General features: G+C 35.5%; 1 protein-coding gene and 1 pseudogene across 5 annotated transcripts in view; one reads left to right on the top strand and one right to left on the bottom strand.

The window, feature by feature from the left end:
* Positions 1–22,387, top strand: part of LOC145241395 (uncharacterized) — a 585,324-nt gene that overhangs the window by 309,191 nt on the left and 253,746 nt on the right. The window lies entirely within an intron of this gene.
* LOC145241898 (5S ribosomal RNA) lies at positions 6,026–6,144 on the bottom strand (annotated as a pseudogene).

Genomic DNA, 22,387 nt, shown 5'->3' with positions numbered 1-22,387 from the left:
AATGAATAAAATCTTGGATTTTGAAATCTTTTTTTTTTTTTTTGCCTAACGGAGTCACCACTATCAAAGCCCGAAAACAACTCGAGGATAAGGGTTAATGCATGTAAAGTGGAAGTTTAGTAATCGTTAATGGTGTAAATTGGGTAGAATTAGAATTTGACTATTTAAGGGGACAGCTCAACAAGAACTTGTTTATATTAGACTTGAAGTTAGTCATGAAGCAGGCCAGCAGGCAGCTCTAGGAAAGAAGTTTTGTTCATCTATTATTAGTCTAATCTATTTTAATAAACATGCACTCATTGGCTAAGATAAATGGTTGTGTGAATAACAAAGAATCTGATTGACTAAATAGCAAATCTACTACTACGTGCATATATAAAAATACGAAGTAACATTGTTTCCATGCAAAATCCTGACAAATCCTCATGAGGAGGAAACGCGGAAAATTATATGTAGCTTAAATGCCATATATATTTTCAAAACTTATTACCTAGCTCTATCTACACATTGAACACTGTCGAAGTGAATACTGAAAATAGATACATAAAATTTTGTGCTGATACATAAAGTGATAATAATAATATATTTGAAAAAATCATACATATAATTACATTGATTGGTACATATAATAATTATATCTACGATTTTGTATTTTCTTTCACATAGACTTTTCTTGGGTGATAGGGTACTACGATGGCATAAAGTACACATCAATATCATCTTACCATACACTTATTTCTCTCCTTCAGTTAGCCAGAAGAAGGAACTTTTGTTTTATGTTGTCCCTCAATTTTCAGTACTCTCCAGCTCTTTCGATAACCTTTGCAAATGACTTTGCATTATCACAACAACCATTTACCAGTATTCTCCAAACTCTTCCAGCAGAAGTCTGGTTAATGCTCTTCTTCCTCAATTTTTCCATCCTCCTTGACCTTTAACAGCTATTATGTGTGGTATCAACCAAAACTGACACCTTTTTTTTTAGAGGGTGAGGAACCATTTATAAATTGGATTGCGGTTTCATGTGATGTTCTTTTCACCATTTTGTTTTACTTAAGTTTTCATTTGACTCATTAATATTCATAGTTTATGTGGATTGATTATCGCATTTAAGGATTTTCCTAAAGATGTCGACTTTTTTTAATCATTTCTGTCTGTTGTATAGTCTCAGTCTTCCCTTTGATTCCAATTTCTCCTAGTCTTTTTCCATGTTTTTTCAGGATTGTTCCTAGTGCTCCTACAATTACTGGTATTATACTGACTTTCTTCATGCTCCATATTCCTATAAGTTCTCTGACAAGCTCTGTGTATTATTATTATTATTATTATTATTATTATTATTATTGGCTCACAAGGAACTTTCACACAGGCCATAAAGGATCTTTCCTAGAAAACAACTTGTGGTGTTTCCTGGAAACTGAGTGACAACAAGTCTCCTCAGATTTCCAGTACTCTCCACCTCTTTCGATAACATTTGCAAATGAATTTGCATTATCGCAACAGCCGCTTATTGATTTCTCGCTAGCAGCAACCATTGGTCTTCACTGGAATTTGAATGGCAATAAGCCTCCCCAAGGTCCCAGTTCCCTTGATACTTGTCCAGTGGAGGTCTGGTCAGCACTCTCTCCTTGGTCTTTCCTTCCTCCTTGACCCTTCTCGGCTATTTAGCATCATTCTTTTTTTCAGGAGTTGGGGTGATTAGATGATGAGAGGAGAGGGGATAAAGAACTTATACATATGCAGCTTTAATGTTCTTGGTTCCATGTACTGCTTCTTCATGTTTTAGGCATTCAATCTATACCTTAACACTTTCACTTTTGCAGAATTGGAAAAGAAATTGTCTCACTTATCTGATCAAGCCATTTATGGTTGCTTTTCGTTATGGCCGTGAGCGTTCCAATTTCAACAAGAATCACCTTCTTTACATTTCCATTCCTATTTCAGATCTTGATATTTATTTATTCATGTTCTTTCTAATATCGAAAGGGCAGACTATGTCAATTATTGAGAAAGTTCTCTTGTTTTTGTTTAGAAAAATCAAGTCAGGTTTGGAATGCTTGAGGACTTTATCAATTTATATGCGCATGTCCCAAAGAAGTTTGACATTTTCGTTTTTATGTACCACTTATGGTTTATGCTCATACCACTTCTCATTGTTGTCTAATTTTATAAAGTTTGCATATCTTCTACTGTTGGAGGACCTGAGCCACTTTGTTGTGTCTCCATTTTTTTTATATTGATGTTGAGCTAGCATAGTGCATTCTGATATAATATATGCTAAGATTTATTCTCCTTCGTTACTCAATCTACACATTGATGGTTCTGTAGTTTTGTCAACATAGTTTTTGATGGGCTTAGTGTGAGTGACTTGTTCTTGGGCTGCCATTAAAATGCTGTCAGTAGATCTTTTGAGATCACCTCAACCAACCAATTCCATTATCTCTAAATTTAGTCTTCTTCTTCTTCTTCTTCTTCTTCTTCACTGGGAGTTTTCGCACAGGTTATCAAAGATTTCTCTTTGAAAACAATCTGCAGTGTTCCCTGGAGTCTTAGTGACAAGTGTCCCCACATTTCAAGTGCTCTTTACCTCTTTCGATAATTATTATTTACTCACTAGGAGTAATTACATAAGCCATCATCAAAGATTTCTCTTTGAGAACAACTTGTGGTGTTCTCTGAAGTCTGAGTGACAACAATCTCCCCAGATTTCCAGTACTCTCCACCTTTCGATAACTTTTGCAAAAGAATTTGCATTATTGCAACAGCCACTTACCATTGATTTCTCCTTGGTAGTGACCATTGGTCTTCACTGGGATTTGGGTGGTAATAAGACGCCCACCCCCCCAATGACCTTGTCCTGTCCTCCCTGCACTCATCCAGCAGGGGTCTGGCTAGTGCTTTCTCTCTTCGTTTTTTCCATCCTCCTTGACTCTCCTCACTTAATTGGTGTGGTGCAAGTTTATGGTGACATATACAAAAAAGGAGGGGATGGCCGGAACGCAAAGCCTCATGAGGGTACCTTACAATTATACCGTTTCATTTTTTATGATTCCATGTCATGTTCTTTTGTGTTTTACATTTGTAGCCGTCTCTGTGTCCAGTTTGTGTCTGTAATTCAAGTGTGATGTTAGTCTCCACATTCAAGGGTTTTCATTAATATTTCTGCAGTTTTCACTATTGTTATCTGTTGTATTTTCTCATTCCAATCTCTCTGATTTTTTTTTTATTAGTTTTCTGGTATTGTTCCTAGCGTTCTTAGTGGTGTTATCTTGACTTTCTTCCTTTTCTCTGATCCTTTTGAGCTCTCTGGCCATTTCTGTGCATTTGCTCTGCTTTTCAGTCTCCTTGATCTTCATTCTATGGTCTGCTGGAATGGCAAAATCTACAATTTGGCAGAACTTTTCCTTCTTGTTAAATATTATGATATCTGGTCGTCTTGCTTGGATGGGTTTGTCTGTTTGTATATCCATGTTCCATATGATTTTGTAACTTTCATTTTCAAGTACTGCTGCCGGTTTGTGTTTGTACCACTTGTTTGGGTGTTCAAGATGCAATTGTCTGCATAATTACCGATGTATAGCCTTCCCAATTTGATCGTGTCTATTTTTATATTCTTTTTTGGGCTAGTTTGCTGCATTCACTTATTATGTGATTTATTGTTTCATCTCTTTATCCGCAAAAGTCTGCAGTTGCTGTTTTCTTGTGTCTTGTTGATCCTTGCTTGGATGTGGTTGGTTCTAATTGTGTTATCTATGTACAACTGTTATTAGGAATTCAGTTTCTCTGTTTAACCATCCTTTTTATAGTCATTTCCAAGTGTTTTTGTTATTCTAATCTTTTGTCACCCTTAAGAATCATCCGTGTAGTTATTTCTCTTCCTATTTTTCTTTCCTCGCCTTATTCCTCGTCTCTTCTTTTTCTATCTTGTTTATTTCTTCAGTGTCTCTTGCTGCGGTAATTATTTTTTCGGTGTTCTGCATTATGTATTTCTCTAATTCTTTTTTGTGTTATTTATGCAGTCTTCTACACAGACCAGCCCTCTTCCTCCGTCTTTGCTTTTCACATAAAGTCGACCAGTATCATCCTTTGAGTGTTGTGCATTGTCATGAGTTTCTTGGTATTCTGATCGAGTTTTCTCTTTGGTTCAACTTATAAACGGTCCAGAGTATCTTACTAGTGGCACTGCCCACATGTTTATTCCTTTAATTAGGTTTCTACTATATAGTTTAGTTTTGGGGAGTTTTCTTGTTCTTTTAAGGTATTCCTTTCCAATTTTCTCTTTCATTTCTGTTGTTTTGATGGTATCTGCTTCCAGAACTCCCAAGTATTTGTAGCTATCATGTTCACTTAGTGCCCTCATCTCTGTTTGATTGGGAAGTACCATACCCTCTGTTTCTTCCAGTTTTTATTATTATTATTATTATTATTATTATTATTATTATTATTATTATTATTATTATTATTATAAAAAAAAGAAGCGTTTCTTACTGAAATTAGAATTTAAAACTTGAATTCACGGTTAAACGAGGAATTGTCTTTCACATGTTTGGATGTTTTATGTTTCTGTTTTTGTGTACATTTTTCTGGCCAAATGCAACATCGGCAGAGGAGTTTAAAAAAAAACGAACAAAGTAAGCTTTTCTAACTGAAATTATTATTATTATTATTATTATTATTATTATTGTTCTTCTACTTATTATTATTATTTTTATTATTATCATTATTATTATCATTATTATTATTATTTAAAAAAATATTGACTTTATTGGTTATTACTATTATCACTAATATTATTACTAGTAGTAGTAGTGGTGGTGGTGGTGGTGGTATGTTTTTATTATTACTGTAGCTGTAATGGTAGGTGTTGTTTTTTGCTGTCATTGCTATTGTTGTTTTTGCTGTTAATATTATTGCTACCGATATTAGTATTGCTATTATCATTGTAGATTTTATTTCTATTGTTGTTGGTGGTGGTAATGCAAATAATGGTGGTGATGGAGTAAAAAAGTTGGGAGGGGATCTTTGATCTTGGTGGGGAACCCTCCTAGAGATAATGTCTTGATAAAACTATCGGTGGTGGTGTAACCTTAAATTCACTAACCCCATTTATGGGAGAATGTCAAATAAAAATATTGAAAATAACGACGTGAATGAGGCTAGTACATCTTGTGATGGTCTCACGTCAGATAGGTGTCCCACTAGTCAACAGGGTCGGTCCTGTCATCATCATACAACTGTTCGAAATTCTGAGGATGTGGCTGGATATAGGGGGAGTGAGAATTGCCAGAGAGGGTCCCAAGACACGAAGGGAGTTGGAACAGGAAATGTAAAAAAAACGTGGATGGATGAGGAAAGAAGAGTACTGTGGAAATGCTTTGTAAGAAGTGGAAGTACCAAATATTTTCTTTTTTTTTTTTCATTTTAGTCCGATATTTTTTTGTTTTTGTTTTTATAATTTTCATTTAATTTGTTTAAATTGATAAGAAAATTAAAACTTTTTATCGATTTGAACAATTTTAAACATACAATACTTTTAGTAAAAAAATAAATGAATATGGAATTAAAAAGACTGGTTTGGTGCAATTGCAAGATAAAATTATGCCATAATCATATACTATTAATTTAGGTTAAACTGCTGATTTCCTTTTTCTTTTCTTTCTATGGTATTTGATGCAATCAGAAGAACTGTGTTGGTCAAGGAAATGAAAAGAAGAGAAATACAGAGAGAAAGAGAAAGATAAGAAATTAGAGGGAGAGATGACTGAGTATGTTTAGAGTCAACGAGAGGTTGTTGGATTTTGGCAGTATAAAATCAGTATAAATACAATCTACAACAATTTGTTGATGATGTCTTCGTTCAGTCTCAAGGGGCAATGTATATCCCCTGTAATGGTAGCTGTGCATGTAATTGCGAGGCAAGGGCTACACAATTTCCAACTACACCTCTCCTACATCGGTATTGCTTGAGTCCAGTCACAAGGAGAAATGCTAGATTATGAGAAACAATGCCGAGATAAGTGGAGAGCACATACAGAACCTGGAATTCCCACATGGTCACCCATTTTAGTACTGATCAGGCTCAACGTTGCTTAACTTTGGTGATCTGATGGGAACCAGTGTGTCAACGTGAATTATGCTGTACATACAACATTGTTTGTATTATTTGTATTATTTCTGTTCTTCTCATCTTGGGTGTCATTATCACAATATTCCGGCCAATGGAACCTCCGAACTCTTTCAAGTGTATTTTGTCAAACTCAGGAATTTTTCTGTCAAACTAACAAATTTTTCTGTCAAACTCACGAATTTTTCTGTCAAACCCAGGAATCTGCAATGAATTTAGAACAGAACGAAACCCTTCATTTAATCCATGAAGGTAGCATGTTTTCGTTCCGTCAGCCATGACTGGGTACAAATTCTAAGCAATTTGCTTAAAACTTTCATCTAACAGAATAAGATTAATCCCATCGATTAAATATAGGGTTATATTCGAAATTCTGTGCAAATTTCCAAGTTCAATAGAAAGATTTCCACATTTGACAAGACACTGCTGAAGAAGGGCGGAGGTTACATCATCCGAAACGCTGGAAGAATAACAGTATTCCTAATAATCGAAATACTAAATATAATCCTCATCTCAAACATTCAGAAACAGTTCATAGCAATTTCCATTTGATCAACTTGAGAAAGTTCTCAAAATAGATTTAAATTCAATAAAAAATAACTTCATGTTTCATCGGTATATAGGAAGAACATATGTTACACTTTGATCAAAGCTGCATTTATGCAAATGTTTTTTTTTTTTACATTCATTTGACCTGAACTGATCTCATTATTAGGTAATCCCATCTGCAAAAGCAAACAGGTTCCTGGCAACACCCCCCCCCCAACCCCACCCCTGCACTTGAGACACTAGAAACACTTCCAGAAACTTTTTAAGTTAACAATGAGTGACATTTTACAAGTCTGTGCCATGTTTTCGTAGGTGGTCAAGTGACAAAGATTTGTTCATTAAGGCTTTTTAATGTCTATGAGATCAGACATTATTTGAACCTAAAAAATAAAGCACAAAAATTAAAAAAAAAAAAAAACAGCATGACGCTGCTTCAGAATACTTAATGAATAAACACGTCTTTTCTCGGCTGGAATGAATGGGTCACAGGTGTTCACAAAGAGTTAAAATCGAAACTAATCTAATGAGCTGATTCTATTTTCGATGAAAGACAACAAAAAAATGGGTTCTTATGTTTTAATTATTCTTTTTATAGACGAAATATTCATGAAGTGAAAAGAACGAACAAAGCAAAACAGTATATCTTGTATTAAATATATACAAAACTCTTGTATTAAATATATACAAAACTCCAACCGAGGAGGGAGGGGGATTGCGTGGGGAGGTGATCCAAAGTCATCAGAGTCTAGGCCATTGTTGACATTGCATATTCTTTGTTGACTGAGGTGCATGGTCCTGTGCAGTTCTAGGAGGTCCACTCTCCTAGGTCTTGTCTTCTCATGCTTTGAGAATAGGGTAGTTTATTGCTAATCGCCTTTAAGCACCCTTGCCAAAGAATATCAATGGGGCTGCAGAGACCTTTTTTGCAGGCCAGAATGCTTTTTCTCTTTTCAAATCTCACTTTCTTGACTTTGTGTAACATCTTTCCGTCAAGCTTTCACGGAAGGGGGTATCCAAAGCCACCAGAAGTCTAGACCATTTTTGACATTGCTTATTCTTTGTTGGCTGAGGTGCATGGTCCTGTGCAGTTCTAGGATGTTCATCCTCCCAGGTTTTGTCTTCTCCAACTTGACTAATATGTTAGTATGTTGTATTGTAGATTTACAATACAAATCAGTCTGACTAAGGTATAGTTCTGTTTCGTCCAAGCTGGTCCACCCTCCCAGGCTTTACTTTCTTTCTAAGGTGTGAGTTTATTGCTAATCACTTTTCTTCTTTCCTTTTGCAAAACGTAATCATGTTCTGTAACGTCAAAAATAACAATTTTTTTCTGCAAAACAACCAAACTAAACATCGTGAATAAATATCTGAAGATATAAAGAACTTGAAACAAAAAAAAAGATTTTTTTCCCAAAATTAATGGATTCAACATTAAATAACCAAAAAATAGTTGATATGCCAGAAAACAAAACAACCAAACTAAACTTCATGAATAAATACTTGAGAATATAAAATTGCAACAGAAAAACGTTTTGTAAAATTACTAGATTTGGCATTAAATCTCTTGAAAAGGTTGATATGCCATAAAAAAAAATACCAAATTAATACACTGAATTCTCAAAACCATGCCTGACCTTGTATATAATCTCCTGAAGAGGAGGTAAATAACCTGTTATTATATACATATAGATGTTCTTCTGATCAGTATCAGTTTACAGAGTGGAAGCAGACCTTTCATGAAATGAAATCCCTGATTATCTATATATTAATACCTTTAACAAAAATTTCAGCAAAAACAAAACAGTCAGCTGTGGTTCTCTCCAGAATGTGCTGCTGCCATTGCACACAGAAATCACTATTGCCATTGCTTCTAACATAGTAGATGTACTGAGACTAAAGCCGCCTTCAGGACTGCCAGCAACCTCTGTAAAAGAGTAACAAAGAACGCTAGAGAGAGTTGTGTGCTCAGTCAGTCAAGTCCAAAGTAGCTGAGCAGCGGCTTGATTCCCACCGGTTTGGGCAAATAACAAACAGGGTCCTGAATAGAAGTGACTGCTCTATCCCAACCATCATCAATGGACCTGAGGTGACCTCATCAGCATGGAACAAAGCCAAACCTTTTGCCAAGAACTTTACAGCAAATTCTATCCTATGTGATCAGAGTCACCCCGTATTTCTTCCTGTGTCTGAAAACACACTATGTAACATACAAATATCTATGCGTAATATTGCCAAGCTAATCAAAAACCTCGATTCCAGTAAAGCAACTGCCCCTGATGGCATTCCTAATATAGTGCTGAAAAAGCTTCAACCAGAACTAGCTCCCATACTTACAAAGCTGTTTAAGCATTAAGGAGAATTGCTTCCCAACACCCTGGAAAACCTCATCAGTATCCCCCGTATTTACAAATTCAGGTGATCGGTCATCTCTCTGTCTCAATACAAACCAATCCGTCTCTTGTGCATCATGAATAAATTGCTGGAATCTGTGTTAAATAGAAAAATAGTCAACCTCTTCATTGACATGTTATATAGTTTCTGTTCTGCTAGATTTACAGCAGATGTGCTAACCGTTATATCTCATAGGATTAGCGAATCTCTCGATAGAGGCTTCCTTCCTAGGACAATTGCTCTTGACATATCAAAGGCCTTTGATAGTATATGGCATAAAGGTCTACTTCACAAAATCTCCAGCTACAGTATAGCTGGAAATGTCTTTTCTATTATCAAATCATTTCTCTCTGATAGGTTTATAAGAGTAGTGGTTGATGGGCAGAAATCAAAAGCTCACAGTATTAATGCTGGAGTCCCTCAGGGGTCCATCTCTCTTCCTGATCTACATCAATGATCTCCCCAATCACACCCTAAGATCCTTCATAGACATTTATGCTGCTGACACTACCATATATGGCAACACTTCAAAGGCTGTAAACGACCAAGTTTTCTCTGATTCTCTCCTTTGATCTTGAGCACGTGGTGCAATAGGGAAAGAGGTGGCTGGTTAATTTTAATGCGTCTAAAACCAAGCTTCTTCTATCTTTATATCATTAACGCACTGATCCCCGTTTAGCATCAATTGAAATGAATGTCTCTCGTTTTGGGGAGGTTCCATTTTTTGACAAGCTTCTGGGTCTGATCTTTAGTCCTGATCTGCGATGGAGCCCATACATCAAATCCGTTGCCAAGGCTTTTGGAAAAATGGTAGGATCGTTCTACCGCTCCAGTAGAAGTCACATAGCTGATGCAATTCTTTATCTGAAGAATCAAGTACATCCAAGGATGAAGTACTGTTACAACATCTGAGCAGGAGCTGCTAGAAGTACCTTTTCCTGCCTTGACAGAGTTCAAAATAGACTTCGTAACCTAGTAGGTGATGCTCTTTTCTCTTCCCTGCAACCTCTTTCCCAAAGAAAAGACGTTGCGAGCCTGTCTCTACTTTGTTATTTTCATGGCAAGTGCTCGTCTGAGCTCCAATCTATGGTCCCTCCTTGCCTGACTTTGACGAAAAACACTCGTCTAGCTGAAACCACTATCAATAATTTCACCTACTCTTTATCTGTGCCTAAACTTAAATGTAGATCCCATGAAAAAAGCTTCTTTCTTAGAACTGCACACCTGTGGAACTCTCTTCCATTTTCCTACTTTCTAATTGACTACAACATAGTCGTCTTGAAAGTCCAATGTAAACAAGTTCTTGATGAGCAGTCCCCTTAAGTAATCCAATCTACCAAATTTCCACTACTAACGATTACTACAATATTTTCCCCATTAACTTCAATACACTCATTAACCTTATCCTTGAGTGGCCTCTGGGCCTTGATAAGTGGTGACTCCTTATAGATACGCTAATTTAATGTTCATAGTATGTTATCTTCCTTTTAATAATTGGATCTTCTCATCACCAAAGATGCAATGTGAAAAGAAAATAAATAAAATAAAAAAGAAACATGATGTCTCGTTTGGGCCGTACACGAAACTAAAATATACCTTCTTGGTTTTCTGGCTAGGATCCAAAGATAATATCCATTCTGTCTAAAGATGTGATAATGATATCGTGGGATTTCCTTTGTGCCGGCCGTGCATACAATGGAAATATGACACAGACTCCTATAAGGATATTGGAGATAAACTGTAATGCCTAGATATATTCTGACACTACATTAATCAGATTGGATAAATACTTTTACAGTTTTAACAAAAGGGCTATTGTGGCGTTTCACTGATTGTCCACAGAATGCCCAGCAGCAATATATTATTTATGAAAGATGGCGCTGTGGAATTTTCACAGTTCCTCCTAGTTTTGTATTATTTCCATTTATTTTCATTTTTATGTCTCATGCTGAGGTTAGACGTTTCATAAATGATTCCAGCTTCTCTTGTCTATTGCCATTTCTCTTGTGCCACGAACAAGGATCAGCTCATCAACAAGTGATTCCCTTACTAGTTGAGACATTGTTGTGAAGCATCATGGAGGCCTGTAGAGCGAGACCACCAATTTTCTTCAGCTGATGCACTGCAGCCAGGATAGTGTCATTTCTGCATCAACCATGTCTTGCAGTCATACAAAATTACAGGTCAGAAACTTTTGCATATAAAATAAAAGTAAAAATAAAATAAAAATAAAATAAAAATTACAGGTCAGAAACTTTTGCATATAATATAAAATAAAAACTGCAACAAACATTGATGACTGTTTTTGGTAATATGCAGATGCAGTAAACCCTCTTTCTTATATATAAAACTAGCCTGGGTGCCTGGCATTGCCCGGGTGTTTGGAGGTGTGTGTTGAGCAAAAAAAACAAAAAAAGTGGTAGTAGGCAGGCAGGCTCAAATCGTACCCTGAAGACGGGGAAAAAAGTGAAAAAAGAAAGTGACATTTTTGCTGTTGCATCCATCGCCAAACCAGAAGTGGCGAAGGTTTAAATTAAGGCTAGTCAATCGAAAAGAGGGGATGACTTTCGAAAATATCGGGGGGAAAAAGCGACCCCTCCCTGTAGAAAAGTGCCCAGTTGAGGGTGAAGAAATTTGTTTTTAGCCAATTTTTTTATGTTTGTCGTCCGAAGGATCGAGCTTCAAAACGATACCAATCTCGTGAAAATCCGTTGCCTCTGTCGAAAGTTTTAGGCAGACATGCATACATACATACATACATACATACATACATGCATACATACATACATACATACATACATTTAAACAGACAGGTGAAACTTATATTATTGATAAAATGAAATTTTTCTCCTATTTCAATTACCAGTATAGCTCCATAAGCAAAAGCTTCATATAGATTTTTTTTTTATGTAAACCCCTCTCAGACAAGCTTGACGTAAAAACACTTTTAAAAATTACTTGTGCTTCAGAAATTATAGGTTTGTTTTGTTTGAATTCACTGATTTTTATATTTTAGTTAGCCATTTTTCTCTTAGATTACTAATTTCAACATGGGAGTAGTAACGACCAACTTACCATATTAATAAATCCTCTTCCTTTAACCGAGAACACTATAATAGAAATAAAGAATAAATCTAATTAAGGTCACTTTTTTGTATTACTCTATTCTAGAGTCATATTAATTACTACTAATGATGGCAACCTTCTGTCTTATGAGAAAATGGCACTCTACGTCAAGTCTGATGTACTGCAGTATCTGTTGTGACTATACAGTTCAAAGTTGAAGTTGGCTCTCCAGATGCAGGTCTAGGTTGGTTATATGGAGACACGGTATGCTCAGTTATCACAATCTCTTTCTCGGCATCGCAGACAAAGTCCAATAGAAAGGTAAGCCAATATGGTCGGCGCCAGCGCAGCTGGAACAATTGCTGGAAAAGTGTTGCAGTGCTTCACTATCTGCCTCTTCGGATTCCAAACCGGATTCTTTTGTCAGTGTTTACTCCAAGCCAGTGAAGCTATTTGCGCATAGTTGGTGCAAATTTGAAAATATTTCCAATTTTGACGAAAATAACTGAGATCCTTATTGTAGTTACGGTTGTATCAAAATGAAAGGAATATCCTTAAATGATTTTTCTTAAAAAAAAGTCTGGCAAAAGAAATGCAAATTCTATAATTGTGAAATTTTGAAAATAAATGAAAATAAAAGAGGCTTAATTATTACACCAATTACTAATTAAGTAGCTAATAAAAGAATAAATGATATTTATCTATAATATAAAAGCGAAAATGTGTGTGTGGTTGTGTGTGTGTGCCTTTTTTCATATGTCCGCCAAAGCCTTTCTTTGAGAGAGTGGGGGGGGGTCGCTCGAAGATGGCAGGGTCACTGTTTCTTAGAACTTTTTATATACTCCCTAGATTATAATATGTCCAATTTACGAAAGGAGGTCATCAGTATCTTTTATTTTAGCGACTTTTATGTTACAAAATTCGTACTGTGATTTCATTTTCTCTACTACTATGGCGTGATGCTTGACTTAGAAAACTACACGTTGACGTTCGCTTAACCACCTGCTTTTTTAAATGTTTAATTTCACCCTTTCTCACTTCTCTGCCCGCGTAGCGTTGTGGTAAGTTGCAGGCTACTCGCTTCAAGGCTTTGGGTTCGAGCCTACCTCCCATCCAAATTTTTTTCTCTTTTTTTTTTTTTCTTTTACACCCAGGCAATGCCAGGCACCTCCGCTAATACAATATACAAAGTAAAGTGGACCATACATTTTTTTTGGGGGGGGGGGGGTGAAACAAAATATTACTAAAGCATATGCACTATGTTTTTATGTTCCATTGGTCAAAAATGAGTGATTCAGTTTCCAATAATTGCTACACAGAAAGTGGTAAACAAATGTGGCTGTCATTTTTTTTACAGTTTTTGTATATTATTTATTTTTCATTGAAATCTTATTTTTAAATATATTATTCATTAATTTAAAAATAAATTTATTAATGTGTTGTGCTTAGTGAATCGGCACTTTTATGTAGAGTAGGCATATCAAATAAAAATGCAATGAAGAACTTGTGGAGTCAGAAGGTATAAGGTCACACTATAATTTCCAAAAATCCTACCTCCACCTGCTAGAATTCCTGAGTACCCGACTCCCACTCGTTAATTTAAATTTTTCCTATATTCAAACTATGAGTAGATTCTTCAGGAAAAAAAATCAGACTGATTCCCACTCCTAGCATTTTTATGACTTTGTGTCTAACTTCTTTTCAAACCTCCAACTCCAACTTCACAAATATGAATGAAATAAATACTGAAAAATAAAGATACAAATGCAATACAAAAAAATAACTGTTTTAATATTAAAAATGTATAAGAAAACGAGAAGCTATTTTAAAATCCAAAACTCAGAAATGTTTTTTTTTTGTACTGTAGCAATATTGTTTTGTTTTGTTTTTGTTTTTTTAATAAGAAAAGGCTAAATTGCTAAATTCCATTTCACTTAATTTTATTTCTCTTTCTTCTTCTTTTCGGCTTAATCTTTATTCGCTTTTTCTCTTTTACTTTTCTCTTCCTCTTTCCATCACATTTTGGCTTGCCTTGCTTGGCCCCCCCCTTTCCCTTCTCTTTGAAAACGTGATTATTTCCATTCTTCAAACAACCCATAGCTATTGATGGTAGAAGACTTTTGTTCCATCAATTAATATATTCCCGCCTCCTTTAAAACATATCAATTGGTGTTTTCAATCTGAAAGAAGAAAGTATTGTGCAGTAACACCTTTTGTTACCCCCTCTTAAAAATAAACTGAGATTCTACTTTTAATTTATTAATGGAGATGTACATTTAATATCTAGAAACAATAATGGAAGAAAGCTAAGGTTTTTTATTAGATGATCGCTTCACTATTACATTGAATTCTATTTATGCATGGTTTTTACATTCTGCATAATTGTGTAGAATTTAAGATGAAAACACTCAAGAAGACACACACACATACACACACACACACACACACACACACACACACATATATATAGTCATCCACATACAGTACTGTTTTGCTGTATTACAGCTCATCAGTTGCAGCTAGACAGGCAACTACCTCAAGCTTCAAAACGATACCAATCTCGTGAAAATCCGTTGCCTCTGTTGGAAGTTTTAGGCAGGCATACAAATATGATGATTGCAACGTCTTGTCAGACGAGTGCCACTCCCTCAGACATTTAAAATCCATGAGCCCAAATGCCTGAGGGAGTATCTATACAAAGATGATGTTACAGAGTCTTAGTTTTGTACGACAGCTAAGTCTCTCTCTCGGTTCAAAATGTTGAGATCCAGCAACAAGCAAGAGCAAGATAGCCAGCAACAAATTAAACTGCAGACCAGCTTAATGCGGGTACTGGTCTTCCGCTTTATGGTTTTTTAAATCAGAGATTTGCTTCTCCTAGAAAGGTTGCCTTCACCACTGCTTACGGGAGCCCTCTCTACTCCAATACACATATACACACACACAAATATACACGGTGCTAGTTGGCCGTTGACCCAGAAAAAGAGTTCATTCGCCCTTTGGAAGGTCTTGTTTTTAATCCTCCAGGGAGACTAGCCGCCCTCCTCACCAAACAAGTCTGGTGGGGGAACCAGTTTAGTCGCCGGTGACCCGACCATGAGGCAGGTAGTACTGGGTTACATGGCAGGCATACATACATACATACATACATACATACATACATGCATTTAAACAGACAGGTGAGATTTATATTATTTGCAATGATAAAAAGTTTGCTGTTTTGAGTCTTGTTTTTTATTTGCTATGATTTATTTACCTTATGTGATCTAAATATTAGCCTTTTATCTGCTACGATCTGCATTTTGGCTTTAAACCTGCTGTCTTGAACTTTAGCCTACTATGATCCAAATCTTTAACCTCTGCAATACAAATCTTGACCTTTAACTTACTGCAATCCAAGTTTTGGCCTTCAACCTGTTGTGATATAAGTTTTGATTTTTACATGTTGTGATCCAATTTACTTAGACTAAAATCTTGGCCTTTTTCCTGCTTAGACCAACATCTGGGCCTTTTATCACCTGTGATCAAAATCTTGGCCTTTTACATAAGTATTTCGACTAGTACATACATAGACTTTCTCTCACCTTTCTGATTCAAAGACTAAAATATGTACTCTCGGCATGTCGAGTGTCTGCCAGTGATGACTGTGGTGCCAGTAGCCAAATGTTTGCCTAGAAGGGTGGCTGAGGGCGGAGATGGGGTGCTAAATTGCAGAACACAAGCAACTTGGTGCAATATAGCCACCAGCATGAAGCCGATCAATATATATTGAAGTTAAAACCTCTGGCACAATTCCAAAATAGGCTACAGACTTCAGCCAGGTGAATTTTCGCACATCAGGATTTGTCAGCAGAAGTGCAGGGTGCATATTGGATGAGATTTTGTGGATTCTGTAAGCAAAGAAGTTTTGCATCACCCACTTTAATTAATTTTCTAGAAATACTCGGTTGGATTATCATAATGGTGCTGTGGTGTGTGTACACAAAATTGTCACAATTTTAAACATTGAGATCTATTGTATTATTTTAGTGTGTGTGTGTGTGTGTGTGTGTGTGTGTGTGTTAAAATAATACAATAATTCCCAATATTTAAAACTATGTCATAATTTTGTCTGCATACCTCGCAGCGATGATTTTCTGTTTTTGGAACACCCTATATAAATACAGCATCGCTCAGTTTAGAGTGGCCACCCAATACATTTTTATAAATTTTTCCCAAAAAATTTGTTTGTTTTTTTTAATTGTTTTTCTTGTTTTTTCTTTGGATTCCTATTGTTTATATTATTAATACTACTTATAAAATTAATAAACCCATCTATAAATTATACAGGTTATAAAAAAATATTTTTTAATGATTAAGCACGGAAGAGGGGAGGGGGGTCATGAAAAAGTGGCCAATATGACATATGAACAAAAAAAAATTTTTAACTTATTAATTTAAAGTTTTTTATATAAATATTTGTTTTAATGATAATAATTCTTTTCATCTTTTCACTTTTTTATACTTTTGCTTTTAATATTTTGTGTGCCAGCCTCTGTTATAAAGACAAAATCTTAGCCTCTTTGGCACCGAATCATAGAGTTTTGTTATGTAAGAATTCGTGATTGCATTCCTCTTTAACATTGGCCCATAATGGATCCAAGTTCCTTGGTGTATATTTTTACTAATTAAACTTTCAAAAATCTTCAAAGGTTTTCTATGGGGTTTAAGTCAGGACTCTGTGCTGACTAGTCTGCCAACACAGTAATACTCTTTCTCTAAAATATTTTCTAGAACTTTTAGAGTTGTAGCACTTTGCCCCATCCTGCATAAATACATGTTCATTTTGGTGAGTTGGAATGTATGTTTCATTCAATATATCTTGGTAAATGTTCAAAAATAAATGTTCAAGTTACTTTTATACAGTTTGATGCGTCTCTCTCCAGTCGTTTTCATATATCCCCAAATATTAATAGAGGAATTTGCCTCTTTGAATTTTTCCTGACATATTTGTACTTCTTACGTAGGTATGGGGGTTGTTCTTACATATATTCGGCCCCTTGGATAGAGGTCTATCCTGCATTCATCTGAGTAGACAATATTATCAAGTACCTGTTTTGTTATTTTCACATATTATTACAGAAATTTATCCTGTTAGCAACATGCCTCATTTTTAATAGTGTTATTGTTTTTATTATTTTTTTTTTTTTGCAAGCCACATACCCCCCCGTAAATTATGCCTCCTTAAAGTTCTCTTACATGTAGAAAGATATATATTTACAAATATGTATTTGAAAGGAACTCGAATTTAAACAAAGTCTCCCCTCAATTCTCTCTGTCAGCTTTCTCTTTTTATAGCCTTTTGGAAGATTCTTGATTTTTCCATAGTCTACATATTTTTTCATTGTTGATCGATGTATTTCAAGCTATGGAATTGAGGGATTTGCCTTTTTCCTTTATAACAATCAAGTCTTTTATTTTCATTGGCATAGAGGGAAAAATAGCTGTTAAGAGGTCAAAATTGAAAAAAAAAAAAATTGAAACTTGGCAGGCGTAAGTCAACTTAAAATACTTTTCTACACATATGCAAAAATACATTTTATCTTTCACACAACATTTTTGTAAGTTTTTGTATGCATATAGATTCAGGTTAAACATTAATGAATAAGGCTGGAGAATTGTATGATGAACAAGACTTCTCCCATTGCTGTGATTCTAAATTCCTTTAACACAGCCCTATCCACCATTTATAACTTTTCTTGCATCAGTCTTTCTTTTTCATTTGCAAATGATGAAGCACAAACTTCGGCTGAGTCAGCAGATATTCGCACTTTGATTAAGTAGTTTTTCCGATCGTTAATTTCCATACAATTTAGATCTTTTTTTGAACAGTGCCATGTAGAATTACCTTTGTAACAAAGTGGTAGAATGATGGATATTTATCAAGTACAATATACACAAAGAAACTAACAACCAACCAACAACTCAGAGAATGGACTGACCCAATAAACGTAGGTCATAAAATAGACAAACCAAATCAAATTGACCCTAAGCAGGTAACAGATACTAACGAGTAATCCAGACAGAACACAGAGGCACAACTTATACTTTGGAGTATTTGGACTCATCTTAACCTCCTACCTATTTCAAGTGTAATTTGTCAAACTCAGGAATCTTTCTGTCAAACTCTGAAATATTTCTGTTGAACTCAGGAGTTCTGCATGGAATTTCCAATGAAACCACATTATTTAATCCACAAGGGTAACATGCTCTTGTTCCATCAGCCATGACCCAGTAAAAGACTTAAGTAATTCACAACTCACCAGGGTATCACTACACTCTTCAGCACATCCAGGTATATTTTGGTGTTGACCTTCAAACCAACTTCGAAGATGTGAGGTGGCATGATGTGTCTCTCACATGAAACCATACCAAAGACCATAACCGTGGCCAGAAACTTCATTGAGCTGTGCCCTCAAGTGTTGAACCGTCCGGATTTCATTAAGAGGGTGCTGGAAATGATCTTGTTGTCATAACTTGGATCGATAGAGAGCATGAGTTGTACAGCGGCACATCTCCGATCTTGCTAGTTGAACATTGTGTCACTTTCAGGCATGATAGAAAGCTCATATCGCTCTTGGGATTTGTACACAACTGGCCAACTTGTAGATGGACTGCAACAAAAAAAGAAAACCGGTTTTTATCAAACAGAAATGGAATCATGTTGTTTTTCCTAGGGTGACAATTTTATTGTTCCACCCTGTATTCTGCCCTAAACTCATTAGCACCTCTCAATTCATTAAAAGAAAGTAAATGCATATGGGCATGATTACAAAATCCGAAACTTGGGAGAGAATTTGCAATTACCTTTAATTTTTTTTTTTTTTTATTACTCCATGTTTTCATTATATATATATATATATATATATATATATATATATATATATATATGGTGATTACAACGTCTTGTCAGACGAGTACCACTCCCTCAGACACTTAAAAGTCCATGAGCCCAAATGCCTGAGAGTATCTATACACAGATGATGTTACAGAGTCTTAGCTTTGTACGACAGCTAAGTGTCTCTCTCGGTTCAAAATGTTGAGATCTAGCAACAAGCAAGAGCAAGATAGCCAGCAACAAATTAAACTGCAGACCAGCTTAATGCGGGTACTGGTCTCCCGCTTTATGGTTTTTTAAATCAGAGATTTGCTTCTCCTAGAAAGGTTGCCTTCACCACAGCTTACGGGAGCCCTCTCCACCCCAAATATATATATATATATATATATATATATATATGATGATGCAGAATCTGGTTGTCAGCATGCAAATTTATTTTATTCTTCATATCATCTGCACTGAGAATTAAACTATCAACCTCCAGAATAGTGTCGCTTATGACTGAATTTTACCTAGTACTTTATCCATTATGCCACAGGTCCTCATCTCAAAAATTCAGAAATACAATCGATCCATAATCAGATGCAAATGATCTTAGATTACACATCTTAGATGGAGGGTACCGGTACTACTAACTGATCTTTGGTAAAGTATGCATGCATTACTGTATAGCGCTGCCAAGCAAACTACACAGATACTACTAATTGATCCAAGATAGAAATGGATGTTTATCTTTCTCAATAGCAGGAAGATGTGACACAAGATGAGGAAAGTGGGATTTGAAAAGCCAGTTCCCTTGGGAAGAGCACTATGGTCTGCAAGAAATGCCTGGACAGCTCCAATGGCATTCCCTTATAAGGACGCCACAGGTGATCAGCACATTTCTTAAAGCGTTGAAGTATAAACCTCCTAGAACTGTACAGTACCATAGAGTCAACAGAGAAAAAGCCAACTCAATAATGGCCTAGACACTGGTGGCTTTGAGACATTGATGGAAAACCTTGATCCTTGCTAGAAATGATGATCTGCAATTATAGCCGTTTTTAATGGGTGCTATTCTTCCCTGTTGGAGATCCTCATGCTATTGTCTTCTTCATTTTATTACATCTTATTATCCGCCTCTGGGAAGTATATTTACTTCGGAGCACTTCCAGCAGATGATGCGAGCTTTCTAAACTTCCCTTCCTCTCTCTCTCCTTCTCTCTCTTTCAGTCTATCCGTCTGTCTCTTTCTCTCTCTCTCTCTCTCTCTCTCTCTCTCTTTCTCTTTCTCTCTAATATCTAATCAAATATCTGATAAAGAAAGGCCAAAGAATTACGATCGCTACATCCCTTTTTTATTTTGGAAATTACTCCCCCTCCCTCTCTTTCTCCTTCTAGAGTTGCTCTCCACCGACACATCTGCATTGTCTTGTTTTTTTTTCCCCTCACCGCACCCCATTTCCAAAACTTAAAAGAATCGTCTTTGCATTGATTGATTTTCATACTCTCTCAGTGTGTTTTCATCCTTACCCTTATATCGGAAAAAGTCAACTAATGAGATGTGTTTGTACAAGGAAGGTTTCCAAGTGCATCATCATCATCATCATCATCATCATCATCATCACCTTCGTCGTCGTCATCCACTCCTACCACTACCATCATCTTGGAAACATCATTGAGCAAAAGCTTCAAGTAATAATTATAGTGAACTGATTATGTAATTATCTTGATAATAATGCAATGTTCATTACAGATACCAGACCATTTACCAGGCACGCCTGTGACAGGTGTTAGACTAGAATTTTGTAAATTTTCAAGATTTTGGGGTGCAAGCTTAATTTACACTTATTCCCAACCTGAGGATATGGTCCAAAAACTGTCATAAAAAACTTTAAAGAAGACCGCAATAATATTTGGAGATTTAAGTCGACGGGACAGATTCAGTAAAAGTGACCATAGAATTACCAATAATTGCATTTCGGACGTCATACCAATTGTCTATGGTGCAAATATTTGATAACTATGTGTGTATAATTTCCTTATTCATTCTAATGTGTCGTTAAACCAAAATTTACAATTAAAAAAAATTATTTGAAATTGTGAAAGCAGAAAGATTTCTGTGAAATTAATTTTGCAAAGAAAAAATCCTTGTAGAAAGATTGAAAATTAGCCATAAAGATTCATCAATCTACTTAAGCATGAAAGGCATAAATATATTATTTTTTGTGCATTTATGGTCAAACGCAGTCAAGAGAGAAAATAATATGATACAATAGCAGCATTCTTTTTTACTAATTTTACAGTACTCGATATATTACTTCCGATGAAACCAGACTAATTTGTATAACATGGTTGATTAAATGTCATAGACTTTTAAACGAGATAGAAATAGTAAGTAAAGAAAAAATAAGAAAGAGCAGAGCATGGGGAAAAAGTATCAAAAGTGAAATGTTTAGTTTAATTGTTAGGTCAAATCTGATCAGGAGAGTGGGTGTTAGGATCTAATGATCCCAAGGGCAGCGAAAAGATAATAATAAATGCACAAACAAAATAAAAAAAAAAGTAGATCCGAACAATAAAATATTAGGATATGCTAGATGAATATCATATATTTCTTTATCTATAGCATCATAATTTTATACATCTTTATTATCAGACATATATATATATATGTTTATTTAAATAGACATTCGGACAGATTAGTTGCGGGCACCGCTTCCGTGGTGAAGGGGTAGAACTGCCGACTGTCATCACGACGGTTCTAGGTTCGATCCTCAGCTTCGGATAGGTGCTAGTCTAGCGGCACTGATGAGTTGTGATACAACGAAACAAGACTGTATGTCAATGACTACAAAATACATTTTATATATATCTATATACATACATATACATATATATACATATATATATGCATATATATATATGCATACATATGTATATATATGTACATATATATGTATATATATCACATATAAGAATGAATATCATAAATATACAAGCATATTCAATAAAGTAAAGACAATAAGGCATATTTTTGAATATGTAATCTAGTCGATTTTCCTCTATGGCTGTGAGACATGACCAATAGGTGTGGCTGATCGGTAAAAGATAGATATCTTTGACAAAGTATGTTCAGTCCGTTGTCAAAAGTAGCTGAGCAGCGGTTTGGTTCTCATGAGTTTTGTCGAATAACAAACATGGTCTTGAACTGAAGCGTGTTCTCTATCTCAATTATCGTCAATGAACCTGAGGTCATCTCATCAGAATCAGACAAAGCCAAACTCTTTGCCAAGAACTTTGCAACTAATTCTACTCTATGTGATCAGGGTTGCCACCCCTCCCCCTATTTTCTCCTGTGTCTATGGGAACTACAAATAACTGTGCATGATGTTGCCAAGC

The sequence above is a fragment of the Euprymna scolopes genome, chromosome 20 (assembly GCF_053919585.1).
Source record: "Euprymna scolopes isolate OS-2025 chromosome 20, ASM5391958v1, whole genome shotgun sequence".
NCBI lineage: Eukaryota > Metazoa > Mollusca > Cephalopoda > Sepiida > Sepiolidae > Euprymna > Euprymna scolopes.
Note: the sequence above shows the minus strand (reverse complement) of the source record. Positions and strands in the feature narration are given on the sequence as shown.